The sequence below is a fragment of the Aquila chrysaetos genome, chromosome 9 (assembly GCF_900496995.4).
Source record: "Aquila chrysaetos chrysaetos chromosome 9, bAquChr1.4, whole genome shotgun sequence".
Taxonomy (NCBI): Eukaryota; Metazoa; Chordata; class Aves; order Accipitriformes; family Accipitridae; genus Aquila; species Aquila chrysaetos.
In genome coordinates this window covers 28253701-28266162 of record NC_044012.1, presented here as the reverse complement: position 1 = coordinate 28266162, position 12462 = coordinate 28253701, and the positions used below count along the sequence as shown (strand labels likewise).

The window sequence follows — 12462 nt, the reverse complement described above, 5'->3', positions numbered from 1 at the left end:
TTGATATGATGCAGCCGCTTCACACTGCATCAGACTGCTAAGGTGATGAGTCAGCTGAGAGCTGTGAAAATTGTGGGGGCTCTATTCGAGAGGTGCCCCATGTGCACGTTGCTGGTGGGTGCTCGGCACACAGAGTGCGGAACTGCAGTGCCGGTGCTGCACCGGTGTGCAGCGGTGCTGCTGCTGGCTCCCGGCTCTCTGTCTTGCAGCCCATCGCTGTTTTTACATTTTCCATCTCTTTGTCCTGATCTGCATCCATCTCTTTTTTTCCCCACAATTTCTCTGGCTTGTTCCCTGGCGTTCTTTTCCCCTCTGCACCTATATGTGCTGCTCTGTGTCCCTGCCTTCCTGTCTTTCTCCCTTCTTCCTCTTCTTTCTCTCTCCCTTTGTATTGCTCACTGTTATTTTTCATTCTGCATCTCACTGTCCCCATCCTCCTTCCTGTTCATCTCTTATTCTTTCTGACCCTTTGTGTTGCTCCCTGTCCCTCTTATTTATTGCTTCACCTCTCTGTCCCATGCTCTGTCCATGTTTTCTCTCATGCTCTACCTCTCTGTCATTCTTTCGGTTGCTCTCTTTGGCTCTCTATCCCAGCGTACTGCTCCCTGTTCCTGGCTCTTTCACAGTATCCAGCTTTCTGGATCCCTGTCCCTCACCTGTTTTCTACATCCCTCTGTCCTTCCTCCTGTCTTTCCTTGTCCTTCTGGCCTGCTATGCATCACTGTCTTTTTTTTCTTTTTTTTTTTCCTTCCTTCTCCATCTCTGCCTCGGTCCTGTCACTCTCTTACTCTCACTGTCTCTAATGTTTCTTTCTCAATCTCTGCCCCTCTCCCTGTCCCTTTTCTCTTATTCTCTCTGTCCTCCATCCTCCCCCTAACTTTTTGTCTATATATCTCCACACCACTGCCTGTTCCATTGTTTCTTGCTATATCCCTGTGCCCAGCTCGCTGTCCCATTATTCCCCTTTGTCCTGTTCCTGTGGACACATATTTAGCTAACGGTCGCAAGAGCATTCCAGACGCCTTTAGAAGACCTTGAACAGAATAAACAAGAAGACAAAAAAAGAAAGATGCCAATTAGAACAACACAGGTGTGCATTCCACGATAAAGGGAACTTGGCACAAAGAACCTCAATTCGGCAGTTTATCTTGACCAATTAGACTGAGACAAGTTTTGCATGTTTTAGTTGGTATAACCAATTATGTCTTATGTTTATGCGCGTGTACAGTGTTGATATAACCAATCATATTTTATGCCTCTGTGTGTGTACAGTGACTTTGCAGAATATGTGACTATAAGTATGTGTGTGTTTTAGCAATAAAGGGTCGTCTGTTGTCTGCTCTCAAGATTACAGGCGTCCATCTACTTCAATCTCCTCATGTTCCCTGACTTTTTTTCTCATCCTGCAGTCCATCAGACCATCTTCGATAATGGGATCATCTACATGGCACCGGGCCTGCTGGTGTCCGATGGGATTCACCTTTCTCAAAGGGGGAAGAGGGTCTTTGCTCATGAACTAGTGGGGCTCATTGACAGAGCTTTAAACTAGACTTGAAGGGGGAGGGTGATAATACTTGCCCATGACAAGCTGTGGGATGCCTTGCCAAGGTTAGAGGGATGGGGTACTAGCAAGGGCCCTCAGCCTGTTTCTCTGAGATGTGCTGGGTACACTGGAGCACACTTGAAGTCTTATGCAGATGAGCCAGGGGCTCCCAAGGTAATAGGAGCCAACAGGGAAACACCGGTGAAGTACCTACCTTTGAGGTACCTACGCACCTTAGAGGTGTGTTCTTCTAAGAAGGTGACATGGCCAACAGCCCAGATCATGTGCCTTTACACCAACGCATGCAACATGGGCAACAGGAGGAGTTGGAAGCCACCATGCTGCTAAAAAGCTATGGCCTAGTTGCCATTACTGAAATTTGGTGGGATGAATCCCATGACTGGAGTGTGGCCATCGACACCTACAGGCTGTTCAGAAGGGACAGATGAGGAAGGAGGGGTGGAGGGGTTGCCCTTTATGTCAAGAAATGGATAGATTGTGAAGAGCTGTCTCCTGAATAATAGCCACGAGCAGGTTGAAAGCTTATGGGTAAGAATTAGAGACAGAGGCAACAAAGGGAACCTTGTAGTTAGTGTTTATTACAGGCTGCTGGATGGAGGGGAGCCTATTGACAAAGCCTTCTTACTCCAGCTACAGCAGGCATTGTGCTCGCAGGCTCTCATTCTGCTGGGGGACTTCAACCACCCTGACATCTGCTGGAAACGTAGCATGGTGAGCTGTAGGCAATCCAGAAGACTCCTGGACTGCATGGAGGATAGCTTCTTAAGCCAGGTAATAGACAGCCTTACCAGAGGAGATGCGATACTGGACCTGACGGTGACCAAAGCAAGTGAGCTAGTCAGTGACATCAAGACTGGAGGCAGCCTGGGCTGCAGTGATCATTTGCTGGTGGAGTGCACAGCCCTGAGGGGTATGGGACAGGTGAAGAGCAGGACCCTGAATTTTAGGAAAGCAAACTTCCAGCTGTTCAAGGAGTTAGTCAACAGGACCTTCTAGGAAACTGCCCTCAGGGACAAGGGAGCAGAACAGAGCTGGCAGATCTTTAAGGATGCTTTCTATATGGTGCAAGAGCTCTTGATATCCAGGTGTAAGAAATCGGGAAAGAAAGGCAAGAGACCGCATGGATGAATTGAGACCTGCTGGTCAAACTAAAGGGCAAGAAGGAAATGCACAGGCAGTGGAAGCAGGGACAGGTATCCTGGGAAGACTATGGGGATGCTGCCTGATTGTGTAGGGATGGGGTCAGGAAGGGCAAGGCACGGCTGGAGCTGAACTTGGCAAGGGATGCAAAGAATAATAACGGCTTCTATAGGTATGTCATTCAAAAAAGGAAGGTCAAAGAAAGTGTACCCCTGTGATGAACATGACTGGCAAGCTGGTAACAATGGATGAGGAGAAGGCTGATGTGCCCAACAACTCTTTTGTCTCAGTCTTCACTGGCAACCTCTCTTCCCACACCTCATGTGGATGGACTGCAAGACAGGGACTTGGGGAGCAAAGTCCCTCCCACTGCAAGAGAAGATCAGGTTTGTGACCACCTGAGGACCCTGAACATACAGAAGTCTATGGGACCTGATGAGATGCATCCTAGAGTCCTGAGGGTATTAGTTGATGTAGTTGCCAAGCCACTCCATGGTATTTGAAAAGTCATGGCAGTCAGGTAAAGTCCCTGGTGACTGGAAAAAGGGAAACATTACACCCATTTTTAGAAGGGTAGAAAGGACTACCCTGGAAACTACTGACCTGTCAGCCTCACCTCTGTGCCTGGGAAGATCATGGAACAGATCTTCCTAGAACCTACGCTGAGGACAGGGAGGTTCTCTGAAACAGTCAGCATGGCTTTGCCAAGGGCAAGTCCTGCCTGACCAACCTAGTGGCCTTCTGTGATGGAGTGACTATATCAGTTGACAAGGGAAGAGCTACGGATGTCATCTATCTGGACTTCTGTAAGGTCTTTGACATTGTCCCCCACAACATCCTTCTCTCTAAATTAGATATGGATTAGATGGATGGACTATTCAATGGATAAGGAATTGGCTGGATGGTCACATCCAGAGAGGAGTGGTCAACGGCTCAATGTCTGGTGACGAGTGGTGTCCCTCAGGGGTCCATTTTGGGACCAGTACTTTTTAATATCTTCATCAATGACAGTGGGATCAAGGGCACCCTAGGCAAGTTTGCAGGTGACACCCAGCTGAGTGGTGCAGCTGACATGCCTGAGGGACAGGATGCCATTCAGAGGGACCTGGACAAGCTCAAGAAGTGGGCCCATGTGAACTTCACGAGGCCAAGTGCAAGGTCCTGTACTTGGCTCAGGGCAACCCCCAGTATCAATACAGGCTGGGGGATGAAGGGATTGAGAGCAGCCCTGCAGAGAAGGACTTGGGCGTACTGGTGGATGGAAAGCTGGACAAGAGCCGGCAATGGGCGCTCACAGTCCAGAAAGCCAACCGTATCCTGGGCTGCATCACCAGCAGCGTGGCCAGCAGGTCAAGGGAGGGCATTCTGCCCCTCTACTCCGCTCTGGTGAGACCCCACCTGGAGTACTGCATCCAGCTCTGGAGTCATCAGCACAGGAAAGACATGGACCTATTGGAACAGGTCCAGAGGAAGGCCAGAAAAATGATCAGAGGGAAGGAACACCTTTCCTGTGAGGAAAGGCTGGGAGACTTGGGGTTGTTCAGCCTGGAGAGCAGAAGGATCTGGGGAGAACTTATTGTGGCCTTTCAATACTTAAAGGGGGCTTAAAAGAACAATGGGGACAGACTTTTTAATAGGGCCTGTTGCGATAGAAGAAGGAGTGATGGTTGTAAACTAAAAGAGGGTAGATTCAGACTAGATATAAGGAAGAAATTTTTTACCATGAGGGTGGTGAGACACTGGAACAGGTTGCCCAGAGAGGTTGTGGATGCCCCATCCCTGGAAATGTTCAAGGTCAGGTTGGATGGGGCTCTGAGCAACCTGATCTAGTTGAAGATGTCCCTGATTATTGCAGGGGGGGTGGACTAGATGACCTTTAAAGGTCCCTTCCAACCCAAACTATTCTATGACTCTATGATCACTGTTTTTTCTTTCTCCATTTCTTTGTCCTGATTTTTCTCTCTTTTTTCTGCATTCTCTCTCACTTGTTCCCCTATCTCTTTTTCTCTCTCTGTCCTTCCTTATTCCTCTCATTCAATTTCTCTTGATCCATCTGTTCCGCTCCCTGCTCATCATTTTCTCTCTCTTTCCCCCTGTCCTGCTCCCCGATCCTGTTTTTCTTCCACCATGTCCCTGCAGGGCTTCTCATCCTTTTATTGATTTCTTTTTTTTTTTTTTTTTTTTAAAGTCACTGTCCTTTCCCCTCTACCTTTCTTTCTCTGCTCCTCAGTCCTTCTCCCTCATCATATTTTTCTCTTTCTGTTCCTCTGCCCTGCTCCCCATTGCTGTATTTTCATTCTCTATATCTGCTGCTCCAGCAATGACTGCTGAGTTGTCCCAGGGGAAGGGTGAGTGTACAGGCACCAAGCCCCAGAGCAGACTTCCTCCTGGGACTTACACACATTAATGAATAAACACTTGCTGCTCCTTTGCACTCATGGCTGTGTTTGTAGCCCTTTGTGCTTGGTGAGTGGCTGTCAGGGTCCAGGGGAGCAGGTTACATAGTGGGTGTAAGGGGCCATGGCTGTAGCTGTGGGCTGGGACTGGAGGAGCCCCAGGTGGGGCCAGCGAGGCTGATGGTGATGGCCTCTGTGTGTAAAAGGGCTGCAGCCCCAGGGGATGGTACTGGTGGGGCATGCCTGCCTGAGAGTGCCGATGAGCTGCAAGGATGTTTCCAACTGACCAGTTGTGCCGGTTTTTGCTGGGACAGAGTTAATTTTCTTCATACTAGCTACTGTGAGGCTATGTTTTGGATTTGTGCTGAAAACAGTATTGATAACTGTCGTGGTTTAACCCCAGCCAGCAACTAAGCACCACACAGCCGCTCACTCACTCCCCGCTCCCCCCAGTGGGATGGGGGAGAAAGTCAGGAAAAGAAGCAAAACCTGTGGGTTGAGATAAGAACGGTTTAATAGAACAGAAAAGAAGAAACTAATAATGATAACACTAATAAAATGACAACAGCAATAATGAAAGGATTGGAATGTACAAATGATGCACAGTGCAATTGCTCGCCAACCGGCACCCAGCTAGTCCCTGAGTGGCGATTCCCTGACCCCACTTCCCAGTTCCTATACTAGCTGTGATGTCACATGGTATGGAAAATACCCTGTTGGCCACTTTGGATCAGGTGCCCTGGCTGTGTCCTGTGCCAACTTCTTGTGCCCCTCCAGCTTTCTCGCTGGCTGGGCACGAGAAGCTGAAAAATCCTTGACATTAGTCTAAACACTACTTAGCAACAACTGAAAACATCAGTGTTATCAACATTCTTCACATACTGAACTCAAAACATAGCACTGTACCAGCTACTAGGAAGACAGTTAACTCTATCCCAGCTGAAACTAGGACAATAACACAGGGATGTTTTTGTTTTTGCTGAGCAGTGCTTGCACAGAGTCAAGGGCTGTTCTGCTTCTCACCCTGCCCCACTAGGAAGCAGGCTGGGGCTGAACAAGGAGCTGGGACAGCTGACCAGAGCTGACCCAAGGGCTATTCCAGACCATGTGATGTCATGCTCAGCATGTAAATCTAGGGGAAGAAGAAAGAAGGGTGGGATGTTTTGAGTGATGGTGTTTGTCTTCACCAGTAATTGTTACGTGTGGTAGAGCTCTGCTTTGCTGGAGATGGCTGAACACCTGCCTGCCGATGGGAAGTGGTGAATGAATTCCTTATTTTGCTTTGCTTGTGCGCATGGCTTTTGCTTTACCTATTCAACTGTCTTTATCTCAATGCATGAGTTTTCTCACTTTTACTTTTCTCATTCTCTTCCCCATCCCACTGGGGGGGAGTGAGCAAGCAGCTGTATGGTGCTTAGTTACCAGCTGGGGTTAAACCATGACACCAGTGCAACAGATTGAAGGTCAGTGGGAGTCAGGCCCCATTGGGGCAGCTTCCAGGGATTTTCTGAGAGCTGGTGGAGTGGAAGCAGGAAGAGGGGCAGGAGATGGCTGCCCCCACCCCTCTGGGTACCTGGAGGACCCCCACGCCCTGGAAAAGGCATTGGGTGCCTCCCCAACTCAGCAAAACTCTTCCAGCCCTGCCTACCCCATGCAGCTGCCCCCGGCTCTAGCACCTCCCCTGAAGCCTGTCCCATAGCCACCAACTGCCCCCAAATCCTGTCCCCATGCCAGCAAGCTGGCCCTTTGTCCTGGTTTTGGCTGGAATAAAGTTAATTTTCTTCCTAGTAGTTGGTATAGTGCTGTGTTTTGGATTTAGGATGAGAATAATGTTGATAACACACGGCTGCTTTAGTTGCTGTTAAGCAGTATTTATACTAAGTCAAGGACTTTTCAGCTTCTCATACTGCCCTGCCAGTGGAGGCTATGGGTGCACAAGAAACTGGGAGGGGTCACAGCGAGGACAGCTGACCCAAACAAGCCAAAAGGGTATTCCACACCATATTACATCATGCCCAGTATATAAACTGGGGGGAGTGGGCCAGAGGGCACTGCAGCTCAGGGATTGGCTGGGCACCAGTCAGCAGGTGGTGAGCAATTGTATTGTGCATCAACTTGTTTTGTATATTCTATTATTATTAGTGTTTTCCCTTCCTTTTCTATCCAGTGAAACTGTCTTTAGGTCAATGCATGAGTTTTACTTTCCACCCCGCCCTGATTCTCTCCCCCATCCCACTGGGGGGGTGGGGGGGAGAGACTGAACTGCATAGTGCTTAGCTGCCAGCTGGGGTTAAATCATAACACCCTTGAATATGCTTTATTTTCCATAAATGCAGGTGCCATTAGCATCAGTTTGGGGAAAGAATGGTGTCTCCAGAAGCTCCTACAGCAGGAGGGGTTCTTGTCTGAGGAGAGCTATAGTAATTGCTGTGGGTAACAGTTGCTTGTTGTTCTTTCCTTCTCCCAGAGGCAGCACTGAGGACTCAGTTGTCGGTTCCTCTCTGGGGATGTTGTTGACTGCCTCTGGCTCAGGTTTGTGTGGGTTGCCTTTGGCCTCATTCTCCTAGTGGCAGGGGTGAAAAGGGACAGCGGGCCACTTACTGGCTGTGGATGGGAGCTGCTGCAGCTGTAGCTGGAGAGACTAGAAAAAGGTAAAGCTGCTGAAGAATAAAATAAAGGGGATCCAGCCAGCAGCTGCTTCCAGCTGCAGACAGGAGACAGCCTGCCTCTCCAGATGAGGAAGGATCCCTCTTAGTGTAGTCCTCAGCAGATCCGATCACTAACATGCATGGCAGGGTCTGTATGCACAACCAAAAGCACAGTACAGCCATGCAGTGTGTGTGCTTGTGAGGCTGTGTTTCTAGGAAGCCTCATATTGTAAGAGCTGCAAGACACCAATCTATTCTCTTGGGTGGATGACAGTCAAGTGACCAGAGCTACAGAGGAGGAAGGGAGAGGGGGGGAGAGAGAGAGAGAGATGTGTCTGAACTGTCAAATTCTCCCAGCAGCTCCAAGAGTGGGAGGTCCAGTGAGTCCTGGACCCCTGGGGCTGTGTCACCCCTCTTCTGCATCCCAGTCCCTCCCTGCCCCCACCTTCTCTTTCTCTCACTGCTGTCAGGGTTTTTTTTTGTTTCCTGCACCTCTCCCTCTCTTGTTCTCCAAGTGCCCCTCTTTCTCTGTTGTTCTGCCTCTCTCTTTTCTTTTTCTCTCTGCATTTCTGTCCTGTTCCCTGTCCCTCTTTTTTTCATCCTCTCTCTCTGCCCTGCAGCCCATCACTACTTTTATCTTTTTCCATCTGTCTGTCTTCTTATCTCAGTCTTGTTAATTCCTCCCTGTCTGCCCTTTAGCCCTTCACCATTCCCGCTGCTCTGATCTGTCTGACACTGTGTCTCTATTTTTAAATTCCTTTCTCTGCCCTGTATTCTAGATACACTTTCTTAGATTCTCTTGTTCCAGGTCCCTGTCCCTATGTTTTAACTTCTTCCCTTGCTGTCCCATAGCCCATTTTTGTCTTTATCATTCTCCCCTTTAGATCATCAATGTTTTTGGTATTTCTCAGTCTTTCTCTTGTCCACCTCACTGTCCCCTTTTTTAATTCCTCCTCCTGCCCTGTGGCCCATCACCAATCTTTGTTTTTCTCCATCTCTCTCAGTCTGGTACCCTCTCCCTTTTAATTAGTTCCTCCTTTCTGTCCTGTAGCCCATTGCTATTTCTCTCCCTCCCTACCCCGCCGCCTCTCTCTCTGTCTCCCTTTTCCCACTTTTCAACCCCCCCTCTCTGCCCTGTAGCTGATCACTGTTGTAGTGGGTTTGCGTGGCAAGGTTTTGGTAGTTGGGGTGGGGGAGTGGGCAGGGGCTGCAGGGATGGGTTCTGTGAGAAGACACCAGGACTTGCCCCCGTATTGGGCACAGCCAGTTCCAGCTCCAAGATGGATCTGCTACTGGTCAAAGCTGAGCCAACCAGCAATGCTGGTAGCACCTCTGTGATATTTAGGAAGGGCTAAAAAAATGCTGTGCAGAAGCTGTCAGCCCTGCAGACACCAAGGTCAGTGAAGAAGGAGAGGGAGGAGGTGATCCAGGTGCTAAAGCAGAGATTCCCCTGCAGCCCGTGGTAAAGACCATGGTGACACAGGTTGTCCCCCTGCAGCCCATGGAGGTCCATGGTGGAGCAGATATGCACCCTGCAGCTGATGGAGGACCCCACGCCAGAGCAGGCGGGTGCACCCAAAGGAGGCTGTGATGCTGTAGAGAGGAGCCCACGCTGGAGCAGGTTTTCTGGCAGGACCTGCAGCCCCATGGGAGTGACCCCACACTGGAACAGAAGAAGAGCGTGAAGGAGGAAGGAGCAGCAGAGACAACTTGTGATGAACTGACTGCAACCCCCCCGCTCCCTCTCCCCCTGTGCTGCTCGACAGGATGAGGTAGAGAAGTCAGGAGTGAAGATGAGCCCAGGAAAAAAGAGAGCAGTGGAGGGAAGGTGGTTTTCAGATTTGTTTGTATTTCTCATTATCCTACTCTGATTTTGATTGACATTAAATTAATTTCCCCAAGTCAAGTCTGTTTTGCCAGTGACAGTAATTGGTGAGTGATCTCTTTGTCCTTATCTTGACCCACAAGCTTTTCTGTCATATTTTCTACCCCGCTGTCTTGCTGAGGAGGGGGAGAGAGAGAGAATGGCTTGGTGGGTACCTGGCAGCTAGCCAACATCAACCCACCAGAGTTTCCTCTATAAGGCTCTGTGTCCCTATTTTTTAAATTCTTGCCTATGTTTCTTGTATGCCATTGCTTTTGAAACCTTCTTTCTACCTCTCTATCCCTATTTTGTAATTTCTTGCATATGTTTCTTGAACCCAGTCACTTTTTAAATTTTCTTGCTACCTTTCCCTCTCTCGGTCTCCCTGACCTAATTTTAATTTCTTGCCTGTGTTTCTTGTACGCTGTTGCTTTTCAAATTTCATTCTTACGTCTCCCTCTATGCAGCTCCGTGTACCTATTTTTTGATTCTTGTATCCTGTTGCTTTCAAAATTTTCTTTCTGTCTCACTCTATCCACCTCCCCGTCTCTAATTCTTAACTCTTCCCTCTGTCCTGCACCCTGTCACTTCTTAAATTTTCTTTCTATCTCCCTGTCCCTATTTGTTACTTCTTGCCTGTTTCTTTTACCCTGTTGCTTTTCAAAAATTTTCTTTCTACATCTACCTCTATCCAGCTCCCTCTTTCTATTTTTTACTTCTTGCTATGTTTCTTACCCCCTATCACTTTATAATTTTTCCCTGTCCCTTGTCTTATCTCTATCCTGTTGTCCTGCCAGTCCCTTCCCCCTCTCTCCCCTGCTTTTGGTCTTTCTTATTTATTCCTCCATCTCTCCACTACCCTTTCTCTACTCCCTTGTCCTCCTGCTCCTTGCCCCTCTCTTGTTCGCAGCACCCTGTTTTCTGGCCAGATGTCGCTCCCAATTATGTAACACACACAAAATCCCCCTAGTTAAATTATAACTTTGTATTTTGGAGATAGATAATCTAATGGCATCAATTCACAGCTGTGCAAGTTAATGCAAAAGGAAAATCAAATATTTTTTATAGTATAAGTATTTTTATTGGATGTATATAAACACGGGCACACCTTTTTAGTATAAAGTGAATTACTGATATTTGTTCTTTATTTTTCATTTTGCTCTGTGAAGTTTTACACTTCATTTTCACCTTTATTGACCAAGCAAGCAAGACGTACAGCAGCAGCAGCGCAAGGGCTGTAGCTGTTGCGGTGGATCTGTAAGTGTAGATTCTGATGATGGTACAACCTTGTCCCGCAGCCTCCCAGGGTTATCTCCCTGCAGCAGTGTTGTAAGGAAGGGACGAGATGTTTTCCAACATGGGTTTACTTTTATGCTAAGAATGTGTTCAAAATTGTATCAATTACTCTTAATACTGATTTTAAGTGTTCAAATCACTCTAGCTTTTAAAGGATGTGTTGTATTTTGAATTACCTGTTTACCTAGAATCCTCCTTTAGCTCAGCTACTGTCCCTTATTCTGATGGAATTCCCCTACTTTCTTCTGTGCTATTTTTTTAATATGCTGAAAAACAATTTGGGATTTTTTGTTTTTCAGATTTCTTGTTGTAAGCATCTCGTGATGCTCAGCAGATGCCGCCTGGCCCAGGCTTGCCTGCTGGTCATTAAGCATAGTGACGGTATGGGGCCAGCCCTGTGTCTGGAGGCTCCTGGCTCTGTCTCCAGTGGGTGCCCTGCAGGTGCTGCAGCAACGACTGTCCGGTGGGGAGACTGCAGGGCCAAGAGGGACTGGGGATGTTTGTGCCCTGGGGAGCCAGCACAGGAACGGAGGGGGAACAGGGTGGAGCAGAGTCTGAGCAAGAGATGTGGTGCCATCCTCTGGCATGCTCCCCCTTTCCATGGGGCAGCTGGTGGGGATTATCTGGTGTGGGTTATCCCAGGTGAGTTACCTGCTGTGGATACCTGTGGTGGACACCCTGGTGTAGGTTATCCTATGCATGTCCCCCCAGGCATTATTCTACCCACACATACCTCTCTGTCCATCTGTGTCTGCCTCCCCTTAGATGTCTCTCTGCCCCAAATGCTTTCAATGTGAGTTTTTCCCTGCAAGTGTTTCACCACACGAGTTTTTCCCCATGTGAGTTTATCTTTTTTTTTTTTTTTTTCCTGTATGACACCCCTCTCCATCTGCTGCCCTTCTGTCTTGTGCCACCCTCCCCTCTATATTCCGCACTCCCCCCCCAACCGCTCTGCCTCCGGACCCCCAGGGTGCTGCCTGCACCTCTCCACCTGCCCATTGACCGCACCCACCCATTGCCCCCCCCCCCCAAACTCCCCCCCCCCCTTCCCTGCACCCCACCCCACTCCACCAGCGAGGCGGCTGGGGGTGCACAGAAAGTTAGGAGGGGACCCAGCTGGGACATCTGACCCCAGCTGACCCAAGGGATGTTTCAGACCATACGACATCATGTTCAGTAATAAAACTAGAGGGGAGGTTGGTGGGGGGGCTGTTCAACCCATGAGTTTTCTCACTTTCACCCTTCTGATTGTCTCCCCCATCCCACTGGGGGTGGGGGAGCAAGTGAGCGGTTGTGTGGGGCTTTGTTGCTGGCTGGCATTAAACCATGACACAAGGTTAGTTGCAAGCCCTGCCTGGCTAATGGTTGAGGCTCTCCATGTTGCTCCTGCCTTCGTGACAGACCATCCTTGTTCTTTGTTGCTGCTTTATAGTGAGTGCCTCTTGTTCCGTAAGCAGCAGTATTCAGGCTGTGCAGGTATTGCATGTTGCGGGCAGCAAAGTGCAATTGTGACACTTACTGGCGGGAGCGGCAAGGAGTGCAGAGCCATGCTCC

At 48.9% G+C, this 12462-nt stretch overlaps 1 long non-coding RNA gene across 1 annotated transcript; it reads right to left on the bottom strand.

Moving 5' to 3' along the window:
* Positions 1-3315: 3315 nt before the first annotated feature.
* Positions 3316-10350, bottom strand: LOC121233531. The gene is made up of 3 exons (XR_005933173.1): positions 10292-10350; positions 10036-10137; positions 3316-3328 (listed from the first exon to the last, which is right to left on the bottom strand). It is a non-coding gene; the product is annotated as an uncharacterized LOC121233531 (long non-coding RNA).
* Between the last annotated feature and the right edge of the window lie 2112 nt (positions 10351-12462).